Genomic DNA, 13,357 nt, shown 5'->3' with positions numbered 1-13,357 from the left:
TGCACTATTCTATGTTATATATGGATGTACAGGTCAGGCAGCTCAGTGACTGCATCCACCTCTCTCCCTCTGTGCTGACCTTGTTACTGCAAACACCAGTACAGGAAGAGGAAGGATCACAGGCGCATGTCCAACTCCTCGGAGTCCCCCTTAAAGGCACTGTAGTGAGTGACCATGGGCGTAGCAATCACCCCTGCAAGATCCGCCATCGCAGGGGGGGGGGGGCAGAGGCTTTGGGTCCCTCCTCTTCCCTTTCCCCATCCGCAAGTGCAGCCAATAAGGAAAGAAACCTCCCCATTAACTCACAAAAACCGGGTGCAGGAGCGTGTGCAATTACTCCCTGCTTCCAGAGGCTGCGTCACAGCAGGACACTCTCTGCTGCCATTCGCCGGGTCCCGATCATGTGACCCATATGGGGTTCGGGGCCCCATGCATCATTTTTGCAGACGGGCCCTATCACGTCTAGTTACACCCCTGGTAGTGAGTGACATACAGTAGAACACAGATAATCATTCAGGATACCCACTTTTACTGTAAATTTCCCAGTTTCAGCATCAGAAACACTTCCTATATCTATATATAGCTGTATATTGGTATTAGAGATGTAGCGAATGGTTCCCGAACATCTCTGAATACATGGGGCTTTTACTACTTCCGGGTCGCACTGACCCGAAGTAGTACGCCTGTGCTGCCCGGCGAAGCGCGTCCTAGATTGCGCTCCTGTTGCTGGGCACTTTCTGCGCATGTGCGTGACGTCATGAACGATGTCACGCTCATGCGCAGAGTGCCCGGCAACAGGAGCGCGATCTAGGACGCGCTCCGCCTGGCAGCACAGGCGTACTACTCCGGGTCAGTGCGACCCGGAAGTAGTAAAAGCCCCAGAGATGTTCGCCGAGCGAACAGTTCGCAACATCTCTAATTGGTATGTAGCCCCACCCTCACAGTGATGTCACAGCCTAGGCTGTTTAGCTGTCATACAGGACTAAAGATGTTGCCGCCTGTGATGAATGTCAGAGTGTAAATTAGGGAGAGGAAAGATGTTATGATGGGCAAACACTGACTAGAGAAAAAGAAAAGAAGCAATTTTAGTCTTTACGTTATTTTCACTGCAGTTCCTCTTTAAAAGATACCCGAAGTGACATGTGACATGATGAGATAGACATGGGTATGTACAGTGCCCAGCACACAAATAACTATACTATAATCCTTTTTTTCTTTCTCTGCCTGAAAGAGTTAAATATCAGGTATGTAAGTGGCTGACTCAGTCCTGACTCAGACAGGAAGTGACTACAGTGTTACCCTCACTGATAAGAAATTCCAACTATAAAACACTTTCCTAGCAGAAAATGGCTTCTGAGAGCAAGAAAGAGATAAAAAGGGGAAGTTATTAGTGTGCTGGGCACTGTACATACACATGTCTATCTCATCTTGTCACATGTCACTTCGGGTACCCTTTAATGCTAAATGTCACAACTTACCCTGGCTGTTACCATTATACACAGAAACATGGGGTAGTGTAGCCAAGCACGCTGCTGTTTTGCAGGTGTTGCATCACCCACTGACATCACCGTTCTGTCTATGGGTGATAAGCAGGAGGGCGGGGCCTCTGCTATTATTTTATACCCTTCCCCCCCATGGATGAGAAGTAACATCATTAATTATTGTGGCAGGCCGTTCCGATCACATGATACTAGGCTCCACCCCCTTACATTCTGTATATAGTGGAAGCAGTGAGCAGGGGATAACTGTAGTGGACTTACATTTGACAGTACAGTTATCCTTCAGACGAGATTAAAGTGGATCCGAGATACATTTTTACTCATTGCTTAATTGTGTTCCTTTCATATAGTTTATAGGGCATTCCTCAATCCAAATACTTTTTTTTGGTTTGTTTGTTTTAATACTCGAATTCCCTATAAACTAAACAAGTTTTGCCAACAGCTCTTCCAGTGCCTTGGCAGTAGCAAGGGCTTATGGGAGCTCAGTCTGGGCAGGAGGAGGAGGAGGTTACTAGCCAGAGATTTCAGAGGCAGAGGGGAGGAGGGAGGAGGAGAGGGGACTGAATTTACACACAGGCAAGCTGATAGCATCTCCAGCCCTCAGCCTGTGACAAACACAACATGGCTGCCCTCATTGTAACACAGGAATAAATAATCGTAAACTGTTGAAGCTGTTTGCAGCTGGATTTGCTGTATAAATTAAACTTTAGATAAGATATATAGACAAGTTACTTATAGTTAGTTTTTCATCTCGGATCCGCTTTAACACTATTGATTGATTTCTATTGGCGTATCTATGATCAGCTATTGGGCTGGTATAGTGCTATTGGCCAGGTGTGCACATCGACGTTTGAACGACTTGTACTTGTCTTGAATGCGGCCATGACTTGCAGTCCGCGGATTCGCTTGCGTGTTCCGTAGCGATGATCGATGAGATGCAGATTTCTGAGTTCATGCAGCTTTCTGTACATTTTTATGCAAATATATTCAGCTTGAAAATGGAGCAATCAAGTCTCACCCAGGTTTAAATTGATTGGTCCATTTTTAGGCTGCATATACTGTATTTGCATAAACATTTACATAAATCTGCATAACCTCGGAAATATTAGCATCTCACTGATCATCCCTAGTGTGCGGTATGTAAATGAGTTGGTCGCTTAGTTGGTTGGTGCAGGAAAATATAAGTCGTGTAAACAGTTTGTCATGGGGTCTGTCATGTCGTGTTGGTTGTGCACTTTGTTGGACGTGTGTATGTACTTTAATACGTTTAGCCCTAGACCCTGAACAAGCATGCAGCAGATCAGGCGCCCTGACTGAAGTCAGACTGGATTAGCTGCATGCTTGTTTCAGGTGTGTGATTCACACACTACTGCAGCTAAAGAGATCAGCAGGACTGCCAGGCAACTGGTATTATTTAACCTCCCTAGAGTTCTGGACCAGCTGAGCTCGTCCAGAGACGCCGGAGGTCACCGCTCAGGCCCTGCTGGGCCGATTTGAATAATTTTTATTTTCAAACATGCAGCAAGCACTTTGCTAGCTGCGTGTTTAATTCGATCGCCGCCACCTGCCGTCGATCCTCCGCTACCCAACGTGAAAGAGGGCCCCCCGGGACCCCTGCGCAGCCTGGCCAATCAGTGCCAGGCAGCGCTGAGGGGTGGATGGGGAGTCCCTGTCACTCCGTTGGTCGCCATGGCGACGGGAGAAGCCCTAACGGAAATCCCGTTCAGAACGGGATTTCCGGATGGGACTTCACGCCGGCAGCGATCGGAGACGCTGGGCGGATGCCGCAGGGAACAGCCAATCATGTAGCCAGCGCTAGGCTAGCTACATGATAAAAAAAAAAATGGGCGAAAAAAAACCATCAGAACGCCCATAGGAGATAAATATGGCAGCCTCGTTATTCCACTTACTATCGGGTCCCTTTAAAGGTCCCCACTAACAATCCAATTTCCGGTTTGGGTTCACCAAGAGACGGGAAATTACAAGCAATCCGATCAAACGGAAATATTCATTCTGAACTTAAATTCCAAAATCGACAGAACGATCAAGCGATAGAAAGTTTGTTTGTCATCGATCAGCATCATTAACGTTTCCCGGTCAGTATGTGATCACACTTGGGGAAATCTCATGCCTTTTTTTATGATGCAAAATCGAAAACGCACACCGAGTGTGAGTCCTATCGCTGATAATCAGCTGCTGGCTGTCGGCTGGGGTGTGCAGAAAACGCAAAGAACCCTCCGTGTAAAACCGCGACCCTTTCCCGCGGACTCAAGTGTGATCCTTGCCTAACGCCGCACATAGCCAGAGAACAGAGTGCTTGTGTATAGAGGAAAAAAGCCACGCATGACGAGCTGTGTTCTACTGAGCATGCGCAAACTATACTGATGCATGCCCAGTGTGGATGCGCTCATACGTGGCCAGAGACCACGGACAGAAGAAGAGGGGCCTGTGTGGTAACGGTGGACTCAAAAAGGACTGGGAAAGCCTCCGGACCACCCAAAGGATGCTGAGGTAAGTATCTCAGTTTTACCCCCTCCCCATTACAGGTTTGTTTTAAAGCAGGATTGTCAGCCATAAAATAAAATTCAGTTTACCCATTGCTCTGTGTTTATTACGCAGTCTACAACATGACCCTGCATTCCAATATAATCATAAAGGTGTTTGCTGTAATGAATCTTATCTCGGTCAGCCTGGCTCTATTCTGGTACATTTCCAAGGAGGGGGAAGAGTGTTATCTCCCCTCCCACATTCCTGCTCCTCACTGATTGGCTAAGGGCAGTTCAGTGTGACAGACTGAGAAGGTGTGAGGAAACGCGGAAAAGCCGCCGCAAGTACTCAGAGTGAGGCGGCTGTTTCCGCGCACAACGCGGAGAAACCGCCGCATGCCGCATGGGCAGAGCGGTGGAGTCCGCGTTGGATGCGGCAGATTGCGCGCATGACAATGTTAATGACAGTGTGGTTGGACGCTGGGAGGCCGCCGCTTGCTTGGAGAGCAGCGCGGCGGGTCCCGCGCCCGAGTCAGCAGATACATTGCAAAACATGTCTGGTGTGGCTGGGACTGATAGTCCACACAGGTTCAGAAGGATGCGCGCGCGTGCTGAGGGGCAAAGCTTATATGACAGCCAGAGGAGAGTCAGCTGACCAAGCTGGTCAGCTGACATTTTCACCAGTTCTCATTGGTCCAGCACTTAGGGGTGGCGCTGGAGAGCGCTATAGTATATATACTGGGTGCTGGTCATTTCTCTGGTGTCTGGCGTTGCGATCACTACGTGGTAGCACTCAGTTCTTGTCAGTATCTGTGTTCTAGATCAGTTTCCAAAGGTGTTGATGATCACGGAGCTCACACCTTAGTGTTAGGAATATTGTATTGTATTATTTGTTATGACCTTCTGCCTGCCTGACCATTCCTCTGATCTCTGATTCTGTACCTTGCTATTCTGATATCCTGTTGCCAAACTCTGCTCGTTCCTGGACTCTGTATCTGCCTCCTGATTCTGTACCTTGCTATTCTGATACTCCGTTGCCAAACTCTGCCTGTCCATTCGATTCCGTATCTGTCTCCTGAATCTGTATCTTACCTGTCTGTGTGTTAACGACCTGGCTTGCCCGACCTCGAGAACTGGCCTTACTGTTAGAGGCAGTTCCCAGACCTGTTAGTGACACCCCCTCACTGGTGTCACTCACTCTCTGTCCTTCCTACTCTCAGCCTAGCTCCTCCCCCAGGAGAGTCTAGGCTAACGAAAGGAACATACTTCTGTGCAGTATTCCTTACTGCTTCTGTACCTACTTCTGAGGTGCAGTCCTCAAAGTATTACTGTCGCACCTAACACTCTCTTGTCTCAGGTGTCCAGAGGTTAGAGATATATCTGATTATCGGTGATACTGCAGATCAACAATAATCGGGTATATATCTGCATTCTCGGTGATACTGCAGATCACCGGTAATCAGACCCTCTCTGTGTTACACCGATCATTACAGAAGGTAAATACACTTCACCCTTCAGCAGAAGCTGCTAAAATGCGATATCCTCACATGTGTTCACAAAGCATGCTAGATATGACAGTGCAGTTTCAAAGAAAAAAAAAGTGTAAAGGAGGAAATGACATCAGGATTGCCTTCAGTTAGAGGTAGTAAAGATGGAAAATGCCTGAAACAGTTTTCTCCTAATTTATTGTTTAATATTCATTGAAATCAAAACGTGGGCAGTACAATGCATACGTTATGTAAGAAGAACAAGTATTTATCTACTTATATGGGTGTTTTTTTTTCCTGGGATAGTATGGCTGTCCCTGCTGCTTTAAGGCTGGGATGCAGTATAGCAGGGCATGGGTTGGTCTATGGAAATATGTGAATAGGCCTGACCAGTGTCCTACTATTCCTCTCCAGGCTTCACTTAATGGATTTCCGTCTTGCCTCGGACATTCTCGGAGGTCCCTCTGGGAAGAAAGCCACAATACAGTCCCTATTAGCGATATGAAGGGCTGTATATGTAGGCACAGGCTTGTTTCTGTACGGAGGAACTGAAGATGGCACAGAGACAACACAGAGGAGAGAGAGAGGGAAGGAGCCAGACAAAGACTAGAGACAGACGAGATCCATTCCCAGTGGCTTCCTGGAGTCATGAAATATTTATAGTCCCAGGACGTGGCACACGGCGCTGGGCATGGCTGCCTGAATTATACATGGGCTGCTGCCTACCCCGGAGGAGGAGAAGAGAGTGGGCACACCGGCACGCTGGCATATGGCGGCACGCAGACACATATTGTGCAGCCAGGTACATATTTATACATGCAAGACGATCTGTCAGCCAATGTTGATCCACAAACAACGCAACCTATATTCCCCACCTGGGGGCCCATATGTCCCCGCGCACAATGCCAGACGGGCGTCTACGGAAATGTACCGCGAGAGCAGAGAACGTGCGCGGCCAAGACTCCATGCGGAGACAATGCTTCGCCCGAGACGTCTCCACAGATCGGGAGTACGGAAGAGGTTGCGGAACTCTCACTACAGTTTTTGCTGTGAAAAAGAAACACTTTTTTTGTCAAAAAATTTTACAAAAATGCACTCAAACTTTGCATAACACAGGTTAGAAATTCTCCCAAAGACGCACTTTCCCTGTGTGCTACTAACTGTGATATACTTGGACAAAAATTTGAATTCTTCAAAAATATCACAATTTACCCAAGAACGTTCTCAAAACGAAAAATGCCCGTTATCCGCCCTCGCTGACCAGATGGAGGTACTTCCACTTCAGATCCAAAAGCAACATGGTAACTCATTGTAAGGGCCCGTTTCCACTATCGCGAATCCGCATGCATTGCCCGCATGCGGATTCGCACAGTCAGTACAAGTGGATGGGACTGTTTCCACTTGTGCGTTTCCCCGCACGTTTTTCTGTGCAGAAAAAATCTGCAGGGTAGGGCCCTCAGAATTCGCCTGCGTGTGGAATGCAGGCGAATCGCACGCAATGTATTTGATAGGGAAATCGCATGCGTTTTCCCCATGCGTTTTTTGCCGCGAATTCGCATGCGATTTCGCATAGGTATTAATGTTAATTTACACAGGCAGTGACATGGTTAAATTCGCATACAGCCTTACCTATGCGAAATCGCATGCGAAATCACGGCAAAAAACGCATGCGGAATCGCACCCGCATGCGATTTGCCTGCGGTGATTCGCCGGCGATTCCGCAACGCTATAGTGGAAACGGGCCCTAAGTTAGATGCAGTGTCCAATTCTGGTATCCTTTTCTGACTTCCTGGCTGACAAAGAGTTGCAAGTAGCATCAGATTTTAGCTGAGGAACTGTGGAAGTCCTCCGAGATCTCAGAAACAGGTGAAGAAAGTCATCATTGCAGCACAATTATCCAACCGTACACCAAGATCTGCTGGTTTATAGCACAGATACAGCCCAAATATAACCGTACATTCAGAGCTGCTGGTTTATAGCACAGATACAGCCAAAATATACAGCCATTTATCCCACTGTACCTCCAGATCTGCTGGTTTATAGCACAGATACAGCCTAAATATACAGCCATTTATCCAACTGTACCTCCAGATCTGCTGGTTTATAGCACAGATACAGCCTAAATATACAGCCATTTATCCCACTGTACCTCCAGATCTGCTGGTTTATAGCACAGATACAGCCTAAATATACAGCCATTTATCCAACTGTACCTCCAGATCTGCTGGTTTATAGCACGGATACAGCAAAAATATACAGCCATTTATCCAACTGTACCTCCAGATCTGCTGGTTTATAGCACGGATACAGCCTAAATAAACAGCCATTTATCCCACTGTACCTCCAGATCTGCTGGTTTATAGCACATACAGCCTAAATATACAGCCATTTATCCCACTGTACCTCCAGATCTGCTGGTTTATAGCACGGATACAGCCTAAATATACAGCCATTTATCCAACTGTACCTCCAGATCTGCTGGTTTATAGCACAGATACAGCCAAAATATACAGCCATTTATCCAACTGTGCCTCCAGATCTGCTGGTTTATAGCCCAGATACAGCCTAAATATACAGCCATTTATCCAACTGTACCTCCAGATCTGCTGGTTTATAGCACAGATACAGCCTAAATATACATCCATTTATCCAACTGGAGGTACAGTTGGATAAATGGCTGTATATTTAGTTACGTGGTATAACAACAGAGGTGCCAAGTAGAGTAAAATTAGTTAGTGGCACAGAGGCGCTATATCTGGCTCTTGACTCCCTCCAAAAATTGTTTGCCTGAAGAAGCGGGACTGTTACCCGTGAAACGCGTTGCACTTTTGGAGCTCATAATAAATGTTACTTTAAACTTAAAGTAACCTGCCCGTTGTCTGGCCATTTTTTCAGAAGGGAGGTGAGTCCACCCACTTCCCCCTTTTTAACAATTTTAACTAATTTTACTCTACTTGGCGCCTCTGTTGTTATACCACATAACTAAATATACAGCCATTTATCCAACTGTACCTCCAGATCTGCTGGTTTATAGCCCAGATGCAGCCTAAATATACAGCCATTTATCCAACTGTACCTCCAGATCTGCTGGTTTATAGCACAGATACAGCCTAAATATACATCCATTTATCCAACTGTACCTCCAGATCTGCTGGTTTATAGTCCTGATACAGCCAAAATATACAGCCATGTATCCCACTGTACCTCCAGATCTGCTTGTTTATAGCACAGATACAGCCTAAATATACAGCCATTTATCCAACTGTACCCCCAGACCTGCTGGTTTATAGCACGGATACAGCCTAAATATACAGCCATTTATCCAACTGTACCTCCAGATCTGCCGGTTTATAGCACAGATACAGCATACAGCCATTTATCCAACTGTACACCCAGATCTGCTGGTTTATGGCACAGATCCATCCTAAATATACAGCCATTTATCCAACTGTACCTCCAGATCTGCTGGTTTATAGCACAGATACAGCCTAAATATACAGCCATTTATCAACTGTACCTCTTGATCTGCTGGTTTATAGCACAGATACAGCCTAAATATACAGCCATTTATCCAACTGTACCTCCACATCTGCTGGTTTATAGCACAGATACAACCTAAATATACAGCCATTTATCCACCTGTACCTCCAGATCTGCTGGTTTATAGCACATATACGGCCTAAATATACAGCTATTTATCCAACTGTACATCCAGATATGCTGGTTTATAGCACAGAGACAGCTTAAATATACATTCATTTATCCAACTGTACCTTCAGATCTGCTGGTTTATAGCACAGATACAGCCTAAATATACAGCCATTTACCCAACTGTATCTCCAGACCTGCTGGTTTATAGCACAGATACAGCCTAAATATACAGCCATTTATCCAACTGTACATCCAGATCTGCTGGTTTATAGCACAGACACAGCCTAAATATACAGCCATTTATCCAACTGCACCTCCAGATCTGCTGGTTTATAGCACATACAGCCTAAATATACAGCCATTTACCCAACTGTATCTCCAGATCTGCTGGTTTATAGCACAGATACAGCCTAAATATACAGCCATTTATCCAACTGTACATCCAGATCTGCTGGTTTATATCACAACTGCAGCCTAAATATACAGCCATTTATCCAACTGTGCCTCCAGATCTGCTGGTTTATAGCACAGATACAGCCAAAATATACATCCATTTATCCAACTGTACCCCCAGATCTGCTGGTTTATAGCACAGATACAGCCTAAATATACAGCCATTTATCCAACTGTACATCCAGATCTGCTGGTTTATATCACAACTGCAGCCTAAATATGCAGCCATTTATCCAGCTGTACATCTAGATCTGCTGGTTTATAGCACAGATACAGCCTAAATATACATCCATTTATCCAACTGTACCCCCAGATCTGCTGGTTTATAGCACAGATACAGCCTAAATATACAGCCATTTATCCAACTGTACCTCCAGATCTGCTGGTTTATAGCACAGATACAGCCTAAATATACAGCCATTTATCCAACTGTACATCCAGATCTGCTGGTTATAACACAGATACAGCCTAAATATACAGCCATTTATCCAACTGTACCCCCAGACCTGCTGGTCTATAGCACAGATACATCCTAAATATAGTAGATCCTTGCACAGAAGAGCTGACACTCTAGGACAGTGGTCCTCAAACTAAGGCCCGTGGGCCGAATGTGGCCCCCTGAGGCTTTTTCACTGGCCCCCAAACCCCAAATGTATAACTTATAGATGTGGTCCACTGCACCTTTAAATATCGGTGGCCAATATTAGCAGTGCTGTCACCACCCATCCACATACTGTAGAAGCCAGTGAGCAGTAATTTGCTTGCTTCCAATCCAATTCTGCATCAGGTGACACTGCTGTTCAACTAGACGGCAGTTAGTAACCAGGGTATGCTTCACTGTCTGGTGCGCAAATAAATTCTTCGGGTGCTGCATGACTGAATGGCTGCTGCTGGGAGGTCTCCTCTGGGCATGATTGGGGAAATCAATACCTAGATTCAATGTAATGTTTTTCAACATCATTTTATGTATGTAACCACGGAGAGAGAGAGCAGAGTCAGCACTGCAATTGGGGTTGTTTATTAGTAAAATGCAAAACACTTACAGTCGAGTCGTAGCCAGATGCAAGGGCAGGTCAAGTGGGCGCCAGGTCTGTATCCCCCTGCGGACGTCCGTTTCGCGCTAACAGCGCTTGTTAACCGCAACTTTCCCCATTGCGGTGAACAAGCGCTGTTAGCGCGAAACGGACGTCCGCAGGGGGATACAGACCTGGCGCCCACTTGACCTGCCCTTGCATCTGGCTACGACTCGACTGTAAGTGTTTTGCATTTTACTAATAAACAACCCCAATTGCAGTGCTGGCTCTGCTCTCTCTCTCCGTGGTTACAAGTTTGCTATCTATTCCTTCATCTTGCCGGAGCACGCAGTTTCAAGGGACTCACATCCTTACAGTCTGAAGCACAGTATAGCCCAGCCCAGCCCCCTGCTGCAATCCTTTTTGAGTGCTGGAATTCCATTTTCCTTCGTTCTACATCATTTTATGTATGTTCCGGCCCCCATGCAGTCCGAAGTATGTTGACCTCGGCCCTTGATCGAAAAAGTTTGGGGGTCTCTGCTCTAGGAGGTGGGGGAGGAGAGGAAAGACTGAGCAGGGAAATTACATAAGGTGATGTCAGAGGTTGGTAATGATAAGTCATGATGAACTGAGAGGACTTGGTAGTTCTCTCACTTTAGGAAGCAGCATGTTTGTGAGAATGGAAGTAACACTATTTGCTGATCTTCTGTATAAGGGGAGAGAGAAGCTGAGAGACCACAGTGAGAGCATCAATGGTGGGAACTTGAGAAGTATGGAAAATGAAATAAAGCATTTGTGGGCAAAAAGGCAGTACCAGGAAGTGTAAAGGAAAGGAAACAGCCAGTAGTCTGTTAATGTGGGTAAGTTTTAGGCAGCTAGAGATACAGTAGCTGGCAAGCAATCAGAACTTAATGTTAGGAGGGCCAAGAGGGACAGATCAGGAATGAACAGGTAGATTTCAGAGTCATTTGCCTATTGGAGGCTTTACAAAGTTTACTAAGAAGTGGAGCAGATGGAGAAAAGCAATGGGACAAGGGCAGAACCTTGTGGAGACAACAACAAGAGTTTGTGGAGCTTTTCCAGAAAAGAGATGAGGAAGAGGATGCATTGGAGGAGGACATAACCTTGTGGAGTTTTTCAGAGAGATGTGCATGAGGACAAATGAGACAAGGACAGGAGTTTGTGGAGCTTTTCCATAGAAAGATGCTGAAGAGGATGCATGGGCCAAAGACAGAACCTTGTGCTTTGCCAAAGAGAGATGAGGCATAAGTTGAATGGGCCAAGAGTAAAACTTTGTGAAACTCTGTGAGAGAGATAAGAGAGATGGTGACTGGGAAGAGGACAGAACCTTGTAGTGCGTTGCCAGAGAGAGATGAGGCATCCATTGAATGGGCCAAGCTTAGAACCAGTGGTGCTCAGCAAGATTTCGGATATCCGAACTACCCAGATAATCCGAAATTTTTCCACTATCCGAACTTTGAATAGCAATTGAGATATTTTTTAAAATCCGAATAGACTATCTGGGTAAGTAAATTCGGGCGCCTGAGGCTAGTGGACAAATCGGGCGCCGCCATTCACTCCTATAATAAATATCGTTTAATGGGCGCCCGATAGGAAAAAAGGGCGCCGGAGAAAACTAACGTTTTAAAAGCGGCGCCCGGAGACTTAATGTTTTATTACTGTTTCTCATGATTACACATTATTTAATGATTTATACATTTTTAAATATTATTTTTAAACAAAAAACAGTACAATATTTTTTCCCAAACATTATTTTTAAACGAAAAACAGTACTTTTTTTTTTTTTTTTTACATTATTTTTAACCGAAAAAAAAAACAGGGGGGTCTTAGGTTTAGGCACCAACAGGGGGGTCTTAGGTTTAGGCACCAACAGGGGGTCTTAGGTTCAGGCACCAAAAGGGGGGTCTTAGGTTTAGGCACCAACAGGGGGGTCTTAGGTTTAGGCACTAACAGGGGGGTCTTAGGTTTAGGCACCAACAGGGGGGGTCTTAGGTTTAGGCACTAACAGGGGGGTCTAGGGGTTAGGGGTAGGTACAGGGAGGGTTACTTAGGCACCAACAGGGGGGGTCTTAGGTTTAGGCATCAACAGGGGGGTCTAGGGGTTAGGGGTAGGTACAGGGAGGGTTACTTAGTAATTTTTTTTTTAAACGTTATTATACGTTTCACTATTTAAACGAAAGATTAACGTTTTTACAATTACCGATTTAATGCACATTATTTAATGATTTATAACTTTAAAAAACATTAATTTTAAACGAAATACAGTACAATACATTTTTAAACGTTATCCGTGCTTATCGTTAAAAACCCGGCGCCCTTTTTTCCCAGCGCCCCTTTTTAACGTACGCGACTATCTGAGCAAACTCAGATTTCCCATCTGAAATCCGAAATCCGGGCGGATAGTTAGTTCAGATATCCCAGCAGAAGCCAAAATCACCTTCAATGTCAAAAATCAGAGAGAGAGAGAGAGAGAGAGAGAGAGAGAGAGAGAGAGAGAGAGAGAGAGAGCGAGAGAGAGAGAGAGAGAGAGAGAGAGAGAGATTATATATATATATATATATATGCAGTGTTGGCATAGAATGATGAGGATGAATGGCCCATGGGTGAAATTTTGTGGCACTTTGTCAGAGAGATATGAGAGGGAGGGTGACCGGTCCGAGGACACAACTTTGTAGTGATTTGAGGGAGAGGACAATTGGGCCAAGGGAGAAACTTTATAGAGGTTTTCCAAAGAGAGATGGAGGAGC

The 13,357-nt window shown here is 45.6% G+C and overlaps 1 protein-coding gene across 6 annotated transcripts in view; it reads right to left on the bottom strand.

Moving 5' to 3' along the window:
• LOC137544970 (transcription factor COE3-like) overlaps positions 1–13,357 on the bottom strand; it is a 167,207-nt gene that overhangs the window by 49,322 nt on the left and 104,528 nt on the right. The window contains exon 1 of one of the 6 annotated variants that reach the window (XM_068266089.1): positions 5,078–5,120. The exons of the other annotated variants lie outside the window; for them this stretch is intronic. The gene's annotated coding sequence lies outside the window, so the exon portion shown is untranslated. Of the gene's footprint in view, positions 1–5,077; positions 5,121–13,357 lie in introns of those variants that run through there. 6 annotated transcript variants of the gene reach the window in all.

Source organism: Hyperolius riggenbachi, chromosome 1, assembly GCF_040937935.1.
Source record: "Hyperolius riggenbachi isolate aHypRig1 chromosome 1, aHypRig1.pri, whole genome shotgun sequence".
NCBI lineage: Eukaryota > Metazoa > Chordata > Amphibia > Anura > Hyperoliidae > Hyperolius > Hyperolius riggenbachi.
This window is presented reverse-complemented; position numbering and strand designations above follow the sequence as displayed.